The sequence below is a fragment of the Ctenocephalides felis genome, unplaced genomic scaffold, assembly GCF_003426905.1.
Source record: "Ctenocephalides felis isolate EL2017-DRISC unplaced genomic scaffold, ASM342690v1 CF-g0.4_SCAFFOLD_02319, whole genome shotgun sequence".
Lineage (NCBI taxonomy): Eukaryota > Metazoa > Arthropoda > Insecta > Siphonaptera > Pulicidae > Ctenocephalides > Ctenocephalides felis.
In genome coordinates this window covers 11886-24109 of record NW_020538473.1, presented here as the reverse complement: position 1 = coordinate 24109, position 12224 = coordinate 11886, and the positions used below count along the sequence as shown (strand labels likewise).

At 30.1% G+C, this 12224-nt stretch overlaps 1 pseudogene; it reads left to right on the top strand.

The window, feature by feature from the left end:
- Nucleotides 1-382: 382 nt before the first annotated feature.
- LOC113380691 lies at nucleotides 383-1125 on the top strand (annotated as a pseudogene).
- Nucleotides 1126-12224: the final 11099 nt, after the last annotated feature.

Genomic DNA, 12224 nt, shown 5'->3' with positions numbered 1-12224 from the left:
CGTTGCACCGAGAAGTTTCACTAAAATCAAATTCTAATGTATATTTTATTCTGCACCAAAGTTATTATTTTCTCCTTGTAGTATTCCTAACGCATGTCCATCATTTAAAATAATAGATTCTTACCAAAAGTCAATAATTCCAATTAAAAAAATATTAATTAAAAAAACTTCATTGCATAGTATTTGCTATTTTGAATTCAAATTTAAGTTTTTTGGCACATCCCCCCCACCGCCGTCGCGGATTAGCATAATTAAAAATTACCGTCCCGGTTTTGACTTCATAAAAATATGGTCACCTTACTACTACAAATGTGTTATTATAAGTAAACCTATTATCTCAGACATCTGTTAATATAGAGCACATTATCCTTGTGCCTGTGCAATGTCAAATAATAATCTTGATGTAATGAAGGTCAGAAAAGGCAAATTGTTCCTGTTGCAGGTGCTCCAAGGGCAGCTACATGAGGTGCGCTACGCGTGGCCAGATGCGAATGCAGCCGAATCCGAGTTGCGGGAGATCAAGCGCACCACTTTGGAGCACAACAGCGTCTGTTACATGAGCGACGCGCTGGGCCTCCATCGCGTAGAGAATCCTAGCCACGCGGACGCCGCAGTCAGTCTGCACCTTTATTGCCCGCCGTTCGACTCGTGCAGCGTATTCAATCAGAAAACCGGTCGCAGCACCAAATGCAAGGTCACTTTCTGGTCTAAGTTCGGCGAGCGTAGAAATCACGACCTGCTTGAATCTCAAGAGCCCGAAGACAATTGACCGCAAACGGATATTGTTTGCACGCTGGCAGGTGCGCCGCATGTATCGGGGACAAACATCTAAACTTATTCGTTCCCCAAATATACAATATGCATGTACTTATATGGCACTTATTTTTAGTATGAATAGTAAAAATTGTCAATAATTAGATTCTTACACACTTAAGACCCACATACTTCTTGATCAAATCTGAAAATTGGTTCTATAGTGATAAATGTAATTTTAGGTACTATCATATGTATAAAAATATCGGGCATTGATTGACACAACTGAAGGGTTTTTCTTAACTTATTATCATATAAAATTGATACCAAAACAAAATAATTGTGTTTTTTCATGAAATTTCATATACATGAAAATATAAATTAAAACAAATTCCAAAACTAAAAATTGTATATATATATATATATATATATATATATATATATATATATGTATGTACCTACACAAATATAACATGAGAATATGCACAATAATTGATAGATGTGTTTACATATATATATATATATATATAATTAGAAAATATTTTTATAAGAATTTAAATTATATATCATTGAATAACGTAAATCCTATTTTATGTTTTTTTGTGTATTACAAGAAGTGAAGAGTTCAATAATTGAACGTTATTTATTATTTGATTATAATAATATTATTAAAACTAGCTATAAATAATATTTTGTGATGAGGGTTAATTAGAAATAATTATATTTTCAATAAAAAGTTAATCACTTTAACCTGTTCAACAATGTTTCTCTAATCCTTACGTAGATAGAGAGTGAAAGGCTTAAAGGTCCGCATGTAAAACGGTCCACCATCGATATCTCAAAAACCAGTCAAGTTCAGAATTATTTGACAACAATATTTAAAAGTTGAAGGCAAAAGATATCTAAGCAGCCATCACCTTGATTCGGAGATAAATGAACATGTTTGAAAATCCATAACAAACGTATTTTCTTTCGTTGTTAGTTTTTTCGGTTGTGAGAACTGTTGCTTAGTTTACGACACCTTAATATTTTTAAATATACGTTATTCAATTGTTTTTATAACATATATTGTCAATTTTAAGTTAGATTCAACAGTTTTTTCTATATAACCTCTACAAAGCTTACATCTGCGGTGGAGTAGAAAGGACCAATTGAAACTTTACTTTAGCATATGTGTGAAAAATAAAATATAGCAAATAAAAGTAAATTAATTATTAATAGTTATTCTAACTCTGCTGATAAATATTTATGACAAAATGCCAGATCAAGGTTATTTAAAATGTCATCTGTAAAAAATGCACCCATAAAATTTTTATTTTGCAATGCTTGAATAATCTAGCTATTATTTTGTGAAACCCCTTTAAAATTGAAAAAAGATGCTGGATCTGTTTGCGTCTTGGTCGTCTGAATTTACCCCGAATATGGGGCGAAAAGGACCAGGTTACAAGATTTTGAAAAATAGCAAAAGACACATTTCTGGGACTGATAATTAGCTGGGTTTTACTGAATATATTCAGATAGTTGTTTGATATGTGTTATTTGTTGTAATATAATTAGTTTGGTTTTCACGATATAATTGCACAAAGTTAAATTAGACTTTTGTGCCCCGCCCTACCCTATACTATTTTTAGAAGACATCAAGCTGAAAGATGTCATATTAAAATTATTCATATTATGAAGATTATTCATTATTCCGTTAAGGTAAAGTTATGAAGTGTTAATCGTACTATATATTCACGATCAAATAGAACTTAGTAAAAAATAAGTTCATCAAAAGTTCACACTTAACTATCAATGAAAGTTGTTAAAATGTATAATAAATATAAATTGTAATTTAAAAAGTAACACAGATTTAAATATTTGATTACAATTCAATGGGTTCACTATATGCACAATTCATTTTATTGCATACAGTAATAATAATAACCACTATAAACTAACTGCGGGTTCCGGGCGTTAAAAATACGAAATTACACGAGCAGAAATCCACGTTAACATTAAAAAAAAACAAATATTGTTAAATATTTAGGGCGCACAACCAGTGTATATAATACAAAAGAGAAATACTTCACAATAATATCGAACTTTTACTCAATTTTCTTTCAGAATAATACTTACTTCAAAATATTGCATATATTAGTTTTGCAAACATTAGAATCAGTTTAATTGATGTAGATATTGCACAATCATTAAAATATTCAAATAAAATAATCTTTATGTAATAAATCTTACATCCATCACACATTGTAAGGACGACAGATATGTAAATCTATATTGTCAACAAGTATTTTCAAAACGCAGTTGTCTAGATGAACTCAGATAACCTTTATTTAATACTATATATTGCATCACAATTCTTTTCTTTTGGTTTTTAAATTTGATAGTCTAATTTCAAAGCAGCATTAAAAGCAAACTCAATCTTCCAAATTCCATAAATAAAATGAATTTCTTCATCAATTTATGAATCATTTTATGCGCCTCAATTCCTTTTTTACATAGAAAGTTACTTTTCTATTATTATTTATTTGCAAAGTTACTTCATTTGCAAATAATATATTGTACGCATTATTGGAATGAATCACAAATCAAACAAAAAATGTATAATATATTTTTTATATTTCAGAAATAGATCTAAGTAAAGAATTAGGATCTAATTAAAAAGTGCGAATATTACCAATTGATAATGATAAGATATTTGATGAGATAATGAATGAATGATGAGATGAATGATAAGATATTTGATCAAAGATGATAAAATATTTGATATAGCCCTACTAAATTAATTCACTCTATATAACAGTTTTTATAAATTCTTTGCATTAAATTCTGATTACAAACCATTAGAAAAGAATGTGCTAAATCCAATTAAAAATACACTAAATAATTTTCCTTTTATTACTTTATTTATTAATATAATATATCTAATATTTATTTATAAAACAGTAATTTCAATTATTTGCCTAAAGCACGATGTAATATAGCGGTACCTTGATTTTTAAAAATATTCGCAATATATAGAATTAAAAATTTAAGCTCATCGATTCAATCATTATTTAAAAATGCAACATTTGTACAGCAAAAATCATCAATGAAGTGGATATTATTATTGTACTTAAAGACCAAATAAGTAAACAATTAAGATAATATTATTTCTAACTACTTATTCTATATATAACTGACGATAATGATAATTAAATTTATTAATCTCATAAATCATTTCATACAACAGATCCATAAATGTATGATGTTTGTGATGGTTTTGATATCAGTACTTTTACATGTGAGTATTGTGTTATAATAAAAAACAAATTTGTGGGACATAAAAAAACTGAAATGACGTTGCATCCAAAAATTTTATACATAATATAAAATCAAAATTATATATATATATATATATATATACAAATATATAATATCAAAGATCACAATTGGTAATATTTCATATTTATTTTATTAATTATAAAGAACATAAGTAATACAGTCACTTGAAGATCCTTGAATGATTCTTTACTGTCTTCTCTCTTTCTAATTATTGAAAATTGAAACAAAATTAGATTCAGTATAACACGTGCCACATTATCATTTTTTAATATTTTTAATAATTCGCTATATCTATTAACTTACATATAGTCTATGTTACATATAGGTACATAGACTATATTATAGATCAGTCTTTCTCAACGTGGGCGATTGTAATGTCCAAAGGGGCGATAAGAGACCCCTAACTATTTCTTTTTTACATGTATACACTGTTTTAAGTAGCGTTTTATTTGCTCTCACTGGTAAAATTTTCTAATTTTAATTGTAAGGTTACATCAACTAACATAGCACATTACAACTATATTATTAAAATTGAAGATTAGAAATTTTTTTAGAGATTATATAGGTATAAAAAATTTGGTAGGAAACGTTACAGAAATTTTTATCTTCAAAGGGGGCGTTGCAAGAAATAAGTTTGAGAAACACTATTATAGACGAATGATATAATGGTATATGAGAATAATGTAATTGAACTCACATTGATAATTTTTGTAAGGTAACAAAAAAGTAAATAACCTGCAACAAAGGTACATAACGATAAATATTCATTTTCACTCTTGATATTTAAAAGAAAAATCAAAAAAACGTCAAGTTCAAAAGTAATTATTAAATTACTTAACAACATGAAAACATCAGACAATCGAATAGATAAAAATACTTCATAAATAGTATAATCATAAAAATTTAATGAATTGGATTATACGTTAGCCTTCTCTAATATGATTTGAATCAGGCAGTCACAATAAAAAGCTATTTCAGAAAACATTTTTACATTTTACAGCACTGTAGCTTGCGAATTATTCGCACCTGATGTGTATATTTAATCTACACGATCCATTTAATTAAAATTAAAATACGTTGCATCTTATCAGGCGATATTATTTACTATGATTATGAAATTCGGGATATATTTTTTGAATTAATTAATACTTTAAAGTTATCGTCAAAGTCCAAGCTTGTATATTTCTATGTAAAAAGAGCGTGAGTGAACAGAATAACACAATCACAGAGAATAATACAGAAACTATTTCATTCATTTGCGAAAAGGTATATAAGAAGATTGTACCTCGGACTCACAGCAAAATCTGTTTCCACTGTAGTTTTTTGAGAAAATAATTCACATTTATTTGGTAAATTCTTTGTTTCACTAATAATTATAATAATAGTACAAAAGATTATGGAATCTCTTGGTATTTAGGGTAATTTTATGTAAGTATCTTTACGTAAGTTAAAAAACAATGTGGTATATAAAAAACAGTATTTTCTATTTTCAACTGGAAATATATTTTTGATCTATATTTTCAAGTAAAAAACATACATTGCTGCTGAAAACAGTGTTTTCTATTTTCAACTGGAAATATATTTTTGATCTACATTTTCAAGTAAAAAACATACATTGCTGCTGAACGATGCCAGATTGTCCACAGCGGGGTTCGAACTCACGACCCCACAGGAGTCAACGATATATATATATATATATATATATATATATATATATATACATTTTAGTTTTAAATTGTTTACTATGTTTGCTACCGGTATGTTTATGTATGTTTATGAAGAATCATCAAAAGAGATTCCGCTGCGTAGTTGACTTTCATCGTGAGACACAAGGCTGTGCCAACATTTTCCTAATGATATGATGTCATGCCAAAAATTGTATCAACTTTTGTAAAAGCAGCCAAAGTCGAACCTAGGGAGCGCTCGTGCGCGGTTTATGCAAGACATAATAGACTATTTTCGGCGTCTAGCAAGGTCATGACTGAGGTCCACAATACTACTAATTACACACGTAACTTCCACTCATGTGTATATTGTACATTAAAACAGGATATGAAATTATACATGTTAATTTATGTATCACCTAACAATATTAATGACTTAATTATTAAGGCTTAATATGCACATATGCATAACTCTAAAAGCAATATCGCATGGCCCATTCCTACTTTTATCGCTAAAAAACGTGTCCAAAAAATAATTTCTGAAGAATTTATATATAAATATATATATATATACAGGGTGGCTGATATGTATTGCAACCAATTTCAGACCGCTATCATTTCTAAACCGCTCATCAGACAGATGGCAGATTTATTCCAGTGATTGTTTATTTAATTGTTTACAAGCGTACAAAAGCATTTTGATCTATTGCATTCAGAAAAAAAGTTATTCGTGATGGAAGTCAAGCATGATAGTGCGATTGCTTCATACTTGGCTGAAAAACCTTAGGGGGCTATATTTCGAGCCCTCCAGTATTTAAATGCGAACAAATATTTTGTTTCTCGTACCATATCTCGTAACGGTGATACACTCAGTGTTGCACCGCGTCCAAAAAGTGGACGAAAAAAAACACTAACAACCCCAGAAATGATCCAAAAAGTATAGGCAAAAATCAATCGAAATTCGTGTCGCAGTGGTAAAAAAATGGCCCGTGAGCTGAACATATCGCAAAAACGGATGCAACACATATTGTAAAATGAGCTTGAACTAAAACCATTGAAGATCCAAAAAGTGCAAGAGCTCATTGATGCACAAAAAAAAGTTAGACGGAAAGAAGCGAAGGGGTTGCTTCGCTTGCACGAAAGTGGCTAGTTACCGAATTTGGTTTTCTCAGATGGGAAGTCCTTCCAAATCGAGCAGTTTGTGAACAAACAAAATGATAGGGTTTACTTGCCAAAAAGGTCAGCTAAAAATTTACACCTTCGATTGACCACCAGAACTCGAGCGCCGCCGACGGTAATGGTGTGAACCACCGTAACGGCCGATGGTGACATTCCACTCTTATTCATCGACCGTGGGATCAAAATAATTGCCGAAATTATCGGGAAAATGTCTTAAAGGCAGTATTGAAGTCCTGGGTAGACAAAAATTTTGATCGCAGACCATGGTCATTCGAACAGGACTCAGCACCATCAAACTCAGTACGCGCCTACCAAAAATGGCTTATAAAAGAGGTTTTTCGCTTCATTTCCATCGCACAATAGCCACCAAGATCTCTGGATCTAAATTTGCTGGACTTTTGTGTCTTGGACATTTTGAAGAGTAAGGTTCGCACTAAAAAATACCAAAGTGTCGATCATCCCAAGAAGGCGCCTCGCCGGGAATGGGCCAAAATACCCCAGAGCCACTTTCGTGCAGCGTGTTATGGTTTTTCTGCCGTTTGAAGGCCATAATTTGTGCTAAAAGTGGCCAATTGGAACAAATATGAACAAATTCTAAAATTTGATGTTATTTCTGATATTTTTGCTTTTGAACAATGAAATTTAAAATGAAAATGACAAAGTTATAGCGCTTTACTTTGTTGCAATACATATCAGCCACCCTGTATATATATATATATATATATATATATATATATATATATACTAGCATACCCGACGAACTCCGTTTCGCCACCAGATGGTTTCGTGAGAAACATGAAAAATTTTTTTGTTTATTTTATATTTGAAAAGGAAAAAATTGATTTTATTACACAACAGTAATGAATTTATTTCGATTACAAAAATGAAGTGTTTTTTAGTTGAACTTCTCTAAGTAAATGAAAGTGAATCCGCAAATTATCCGTTTCATTTTTTTTTTTTTTTTTAATTTATTTTCAATAGCAGTCAGAATACATGACTATTCTATGAGCTATTTGGCTTATGTCATTCACTCACACACATACACACACACTTTCAAACACACATATAAATTTATCGGATCAATATTACAATCATATTTAGAGAATCACTTCAATAAGTGATTCTACTATTCTGTCCATATAAGGTTGTGGTAGTTCTAAGGTTCCTCCATATTATCTTCGGGCAGCTTCTTCTTCAGTCTTCTTGAAGTTTCATTGAAGTGCTCTTTAGTAAACCACATTTTTTGTTTTTTCGTCTGACGTTAACACAAACAAAGCGCATGGTTTCCCAACTCGTGAACAGGCAACGTATAACTGCCTATATGAAAAACAATGATTTTCTAAATAATCTATTTGAAATTTATCCCGAAAAAATTAAGCGAATCGCCTTGCGACTTGTTATTGCGAACGCAAGGCGAACTGGAAATTGCAATCGTTTGAAGTCAAACGGAAGACCAGTCGGAATCATTGGTATGTCACCAAATCGCCAGCAATTTTTGATTGAATGGTGAAATTCAGTGCGTGTACAGCATTATTATTTGCGGAAAGAATTGTTCGTTGATTAACCAAGCATAATTCTGATAATTCTCAATAATGTCATTACTCGAATTTTTAATTACGGGACGTGAAGTTCCAGCAATTTGCATTAAGCCCATGCACCACTAATTTTCTTAGCTATAAACCTTGCGGAGCCCGAGACCTTTCCAACGAATGCAAAATTGTCGAAATCGGTTCGTTCGTTCGAAATCAGTTCGTGAGTTATACGTCAGGAAGGAAAACCCGACTAATTTTTATATATATGTAGATATATATATATATATATATATATATATATATATATGTATATATATATATATATAAAAGTATTACTGATAAATGTGCATTGTGCAGTATGCAAGATGATTTATCACCAATAATATGATCGCTATGCTCTATAAAACAATGATCACAAGACATTTAAACAATTTTTTTTGCGTAGATTTATTGCCGATAAAAATAATATAATTTTTTAAGACAATATGCTGGGTGTAAATTCATTTGAAGAGATTATCTCATATGAGATATCTCTTTTTTTATTTTTTGACATTTCATTTAAGATCGAATGGCCATTTTTTTCAATCTTCGAGTAGAAGATTCCTCTCTTAATTCTTTTAAATATTTGTTTGGGTGGCCTGGCAATTTTTCGTGGTATTTTTTGCTCCTTTCTTTTATCATTTCATTAATAGTTTTTATTTTTAAGTCTTTATGTAGAGTGTCATTCGTAATATACCAGGGTGCGTTCACAATGCATCATACAATTTTCGATTGCGCCCTTTGTATTATTTTTATATTTGAATTGCTTGCGCACGCCCATAGCTCTATTCCGTATGTCCAGATTGAGATAATTATTCTTTTATATAAAAGGAGTTTGTTTTCATAACACATATTCGAATTCCTGCCAATTAACAAATACAACTCTTTGAACTTCTTCTCCATCTGTTTTCTTTTCATTTTGATGTGCATTGACCAGCTTAATTTTCTATCCAGATAAACCCCAAAAAGAAATATATCAGGATTTTATTAATTTACCAAAAATTTAACTAACAAATCCGTGAATAGAAAAATTTAATGAATGCCTGTGATTTAAAAGCAGCGGAATACGCTGTACACAGAAATAATGTATCATACAAACCAAAGAATCGTATGGAAGTAAAAAATGATAATTTAATGTGAGGTCATCAAATATTACTAAATGGCAAATAAAACTTTCGCTTGCTTGAAATATCGGGTCTATTAATTAAAATGGAGGAAGTTTATTTCTCAATATCTTGATCAACTGAATAACGAAAGGAGAAAGCGAATCAGATCAATGAACGGAAAATATAAAACTACATTTCATAACAAAACATAAAAATTAAATATTTCAATGTGTCAACGGTTAGTAAATCGCGCCATATTTAACCTTGGCCGATATGAACGAGCGTGCATTCACCTAAAAACATACACGTATTATAAGTTAAATTGTGTATTTACGCATATATACAGTGCTGGATTTACAGTAGGGGCAATCGGGGCTACTGCCCAGGGCGGCAAATTTTGGGGGGCGGCAAAATTTGGATAATGAGAAAAAAATTCTATATATAATCAACTTTTTTTAACATTTTTTATTCCAAGAAATATAATTAAAAAAACATATACTATTGCAATGCAAAATTTGGGTTGAAATAAACGATAACTAAAATTTATTATTTTGTCTTGCCTCCCTCTCCGAACGTAAATTATCAAATTGGTTAATAAGTTATCAAATTTGGCAATTTGGCTATTATAAAGATACGTAAACAAGCTGAAAGTTTAAAAAAAATATGTTCGTCAGTTCTCGAGCACTCTTAAAGTATTTGTGCACTTCCAAGCTTATAGCGTCGAAAAAAAATTTAAGCTAGTGACACATGGCATAGTGCCTTAAAACAAATTTAAATTTTATTGAAAAATGAAAAAAGACTTCTAAAACACATTGTTTGTATTTTGAAATTTTTCGAAAATTATGAACTTTTTGCAAAGCAATCGCGCTGGGTAGCTGTTTCAGAGAAGAAATATCGAAACTCAATTACCATTTTTCGTAATAGCCTGTACCAAAAGCTAATCAGCACTTCGGATCGCAGATCAACCGATTTATGATTCAATTCCTATTGATAAGGAGACGTGCTGATTAGTTATTGGTCAAGGCAGGTCCAACTGTTTTGAACATACTGGCCAAAATGCCAAAAATGATAATTCAGTTTTTGAGAAAAAAGCGTCCAATAACATTCAAAAAAAATTACAGAATAAATAACTGCTTAAATTTTTGGAGGGCAGGGTTTAGCGGTTTCGATGATCCAATAAAAAAATTTGAAAAAGAAATATTTGGCGGACAGAAGTGATCATAAGACATAGGCACATTAAATTATCAGATATTTTTAAGATATTATAATATTAAGTATAAATTTTGTTTACATTTATATAAGTTCTGTAACATGGTTTATCCGTTAGACTGCGACGCGGCGCTTACGCGCTTCTATATTTTGTCCCTCGCAGTTGAAGCAGCGCGATTGCTTTAAAAAAAAGTTCGAAAGTTCGTAAAATTTCAGGGATGGGGCGGCATTTTTGACAGTGCCCCGGGGCGCCAAATTTCTAAATCCGGCCCTGCATATATATATATATATATATATTCAATAGATAAGTCCTGGATTTTTTCAATATATTGATTGTTTCTTTTCCGAACAGTAAATCCAATAATAAAAAACAATTTGTTTTTTGAAGATGTTTAATACGACGTTTCGGAACTAGGTACGTTCCATCATCAGGTTTATTCTGTCAAATACAATGTTTTTTAAAATACTGATTAACATTAATTAACAATGGTCAATACAGATTAATTAGAAAAAAATTTTGTTATAAAGGAATGGATTATGTACCGGATAGATAGTAATAAGACTTAACTAAAAAAGGTTTTATATAAAATTGAGAAGCAAAAATTATTTACCTGTAATAATTTATATATCCATATCACTAATATTTTTTTGTTAAAAACACTCGATTTTTTTGGAAGATATTTGTAGATGTTACGACTACACAAGACTTAAACACACTGATATGGATTTCTGTCTGCCAGATGTAAAGGACAAAGCACGGAACTCTTGGCAAAAATGATTTTTTATGGCTCTTGTTTGGTAATTTACGAAAAAAGGAAAAATATTGCTTTAGTAAATGTTGAGAAATATTATGTATATATATATATATATATGCACACCTACATACTCATACATACATATGCACATATCTATATATTAATGTATCCACAATTATACACATGAACACATATGCAAGTGTATGTGTATAGTGTATACCCAAAAACATACATATAAGCATATATATGGATGTACATATATTATAACATATATACATGTATATATATACACATATTCAAAAACTATTAGGATTAATTATTTTTAATCAGGTTTAAAAAATTTAAATATGAGTCATGAATGATATTGTGATCTGATCTTTTATTAACACTTTTTGACGAATTCAAAAAGATTAAACTGCTTTCAGAAAAAAGTCTTTTAAAAGTACAATCCTCTCTATATAAAATATTGGGTTCAAAGGTGAAATTATGTGAGTTTTCGATGGAATGCTGAACAAGAGTTTGAATTCGTCAAAAAGTGTTAATAAAAGATCAGATCACAATATCATTCATGACTCATATTTAAATTTTTTAAACCTGATTAAAAATAATTAATCCTAATAGTTTTTGAATATGTGTATATATATACATGTATATATGTTATAATAT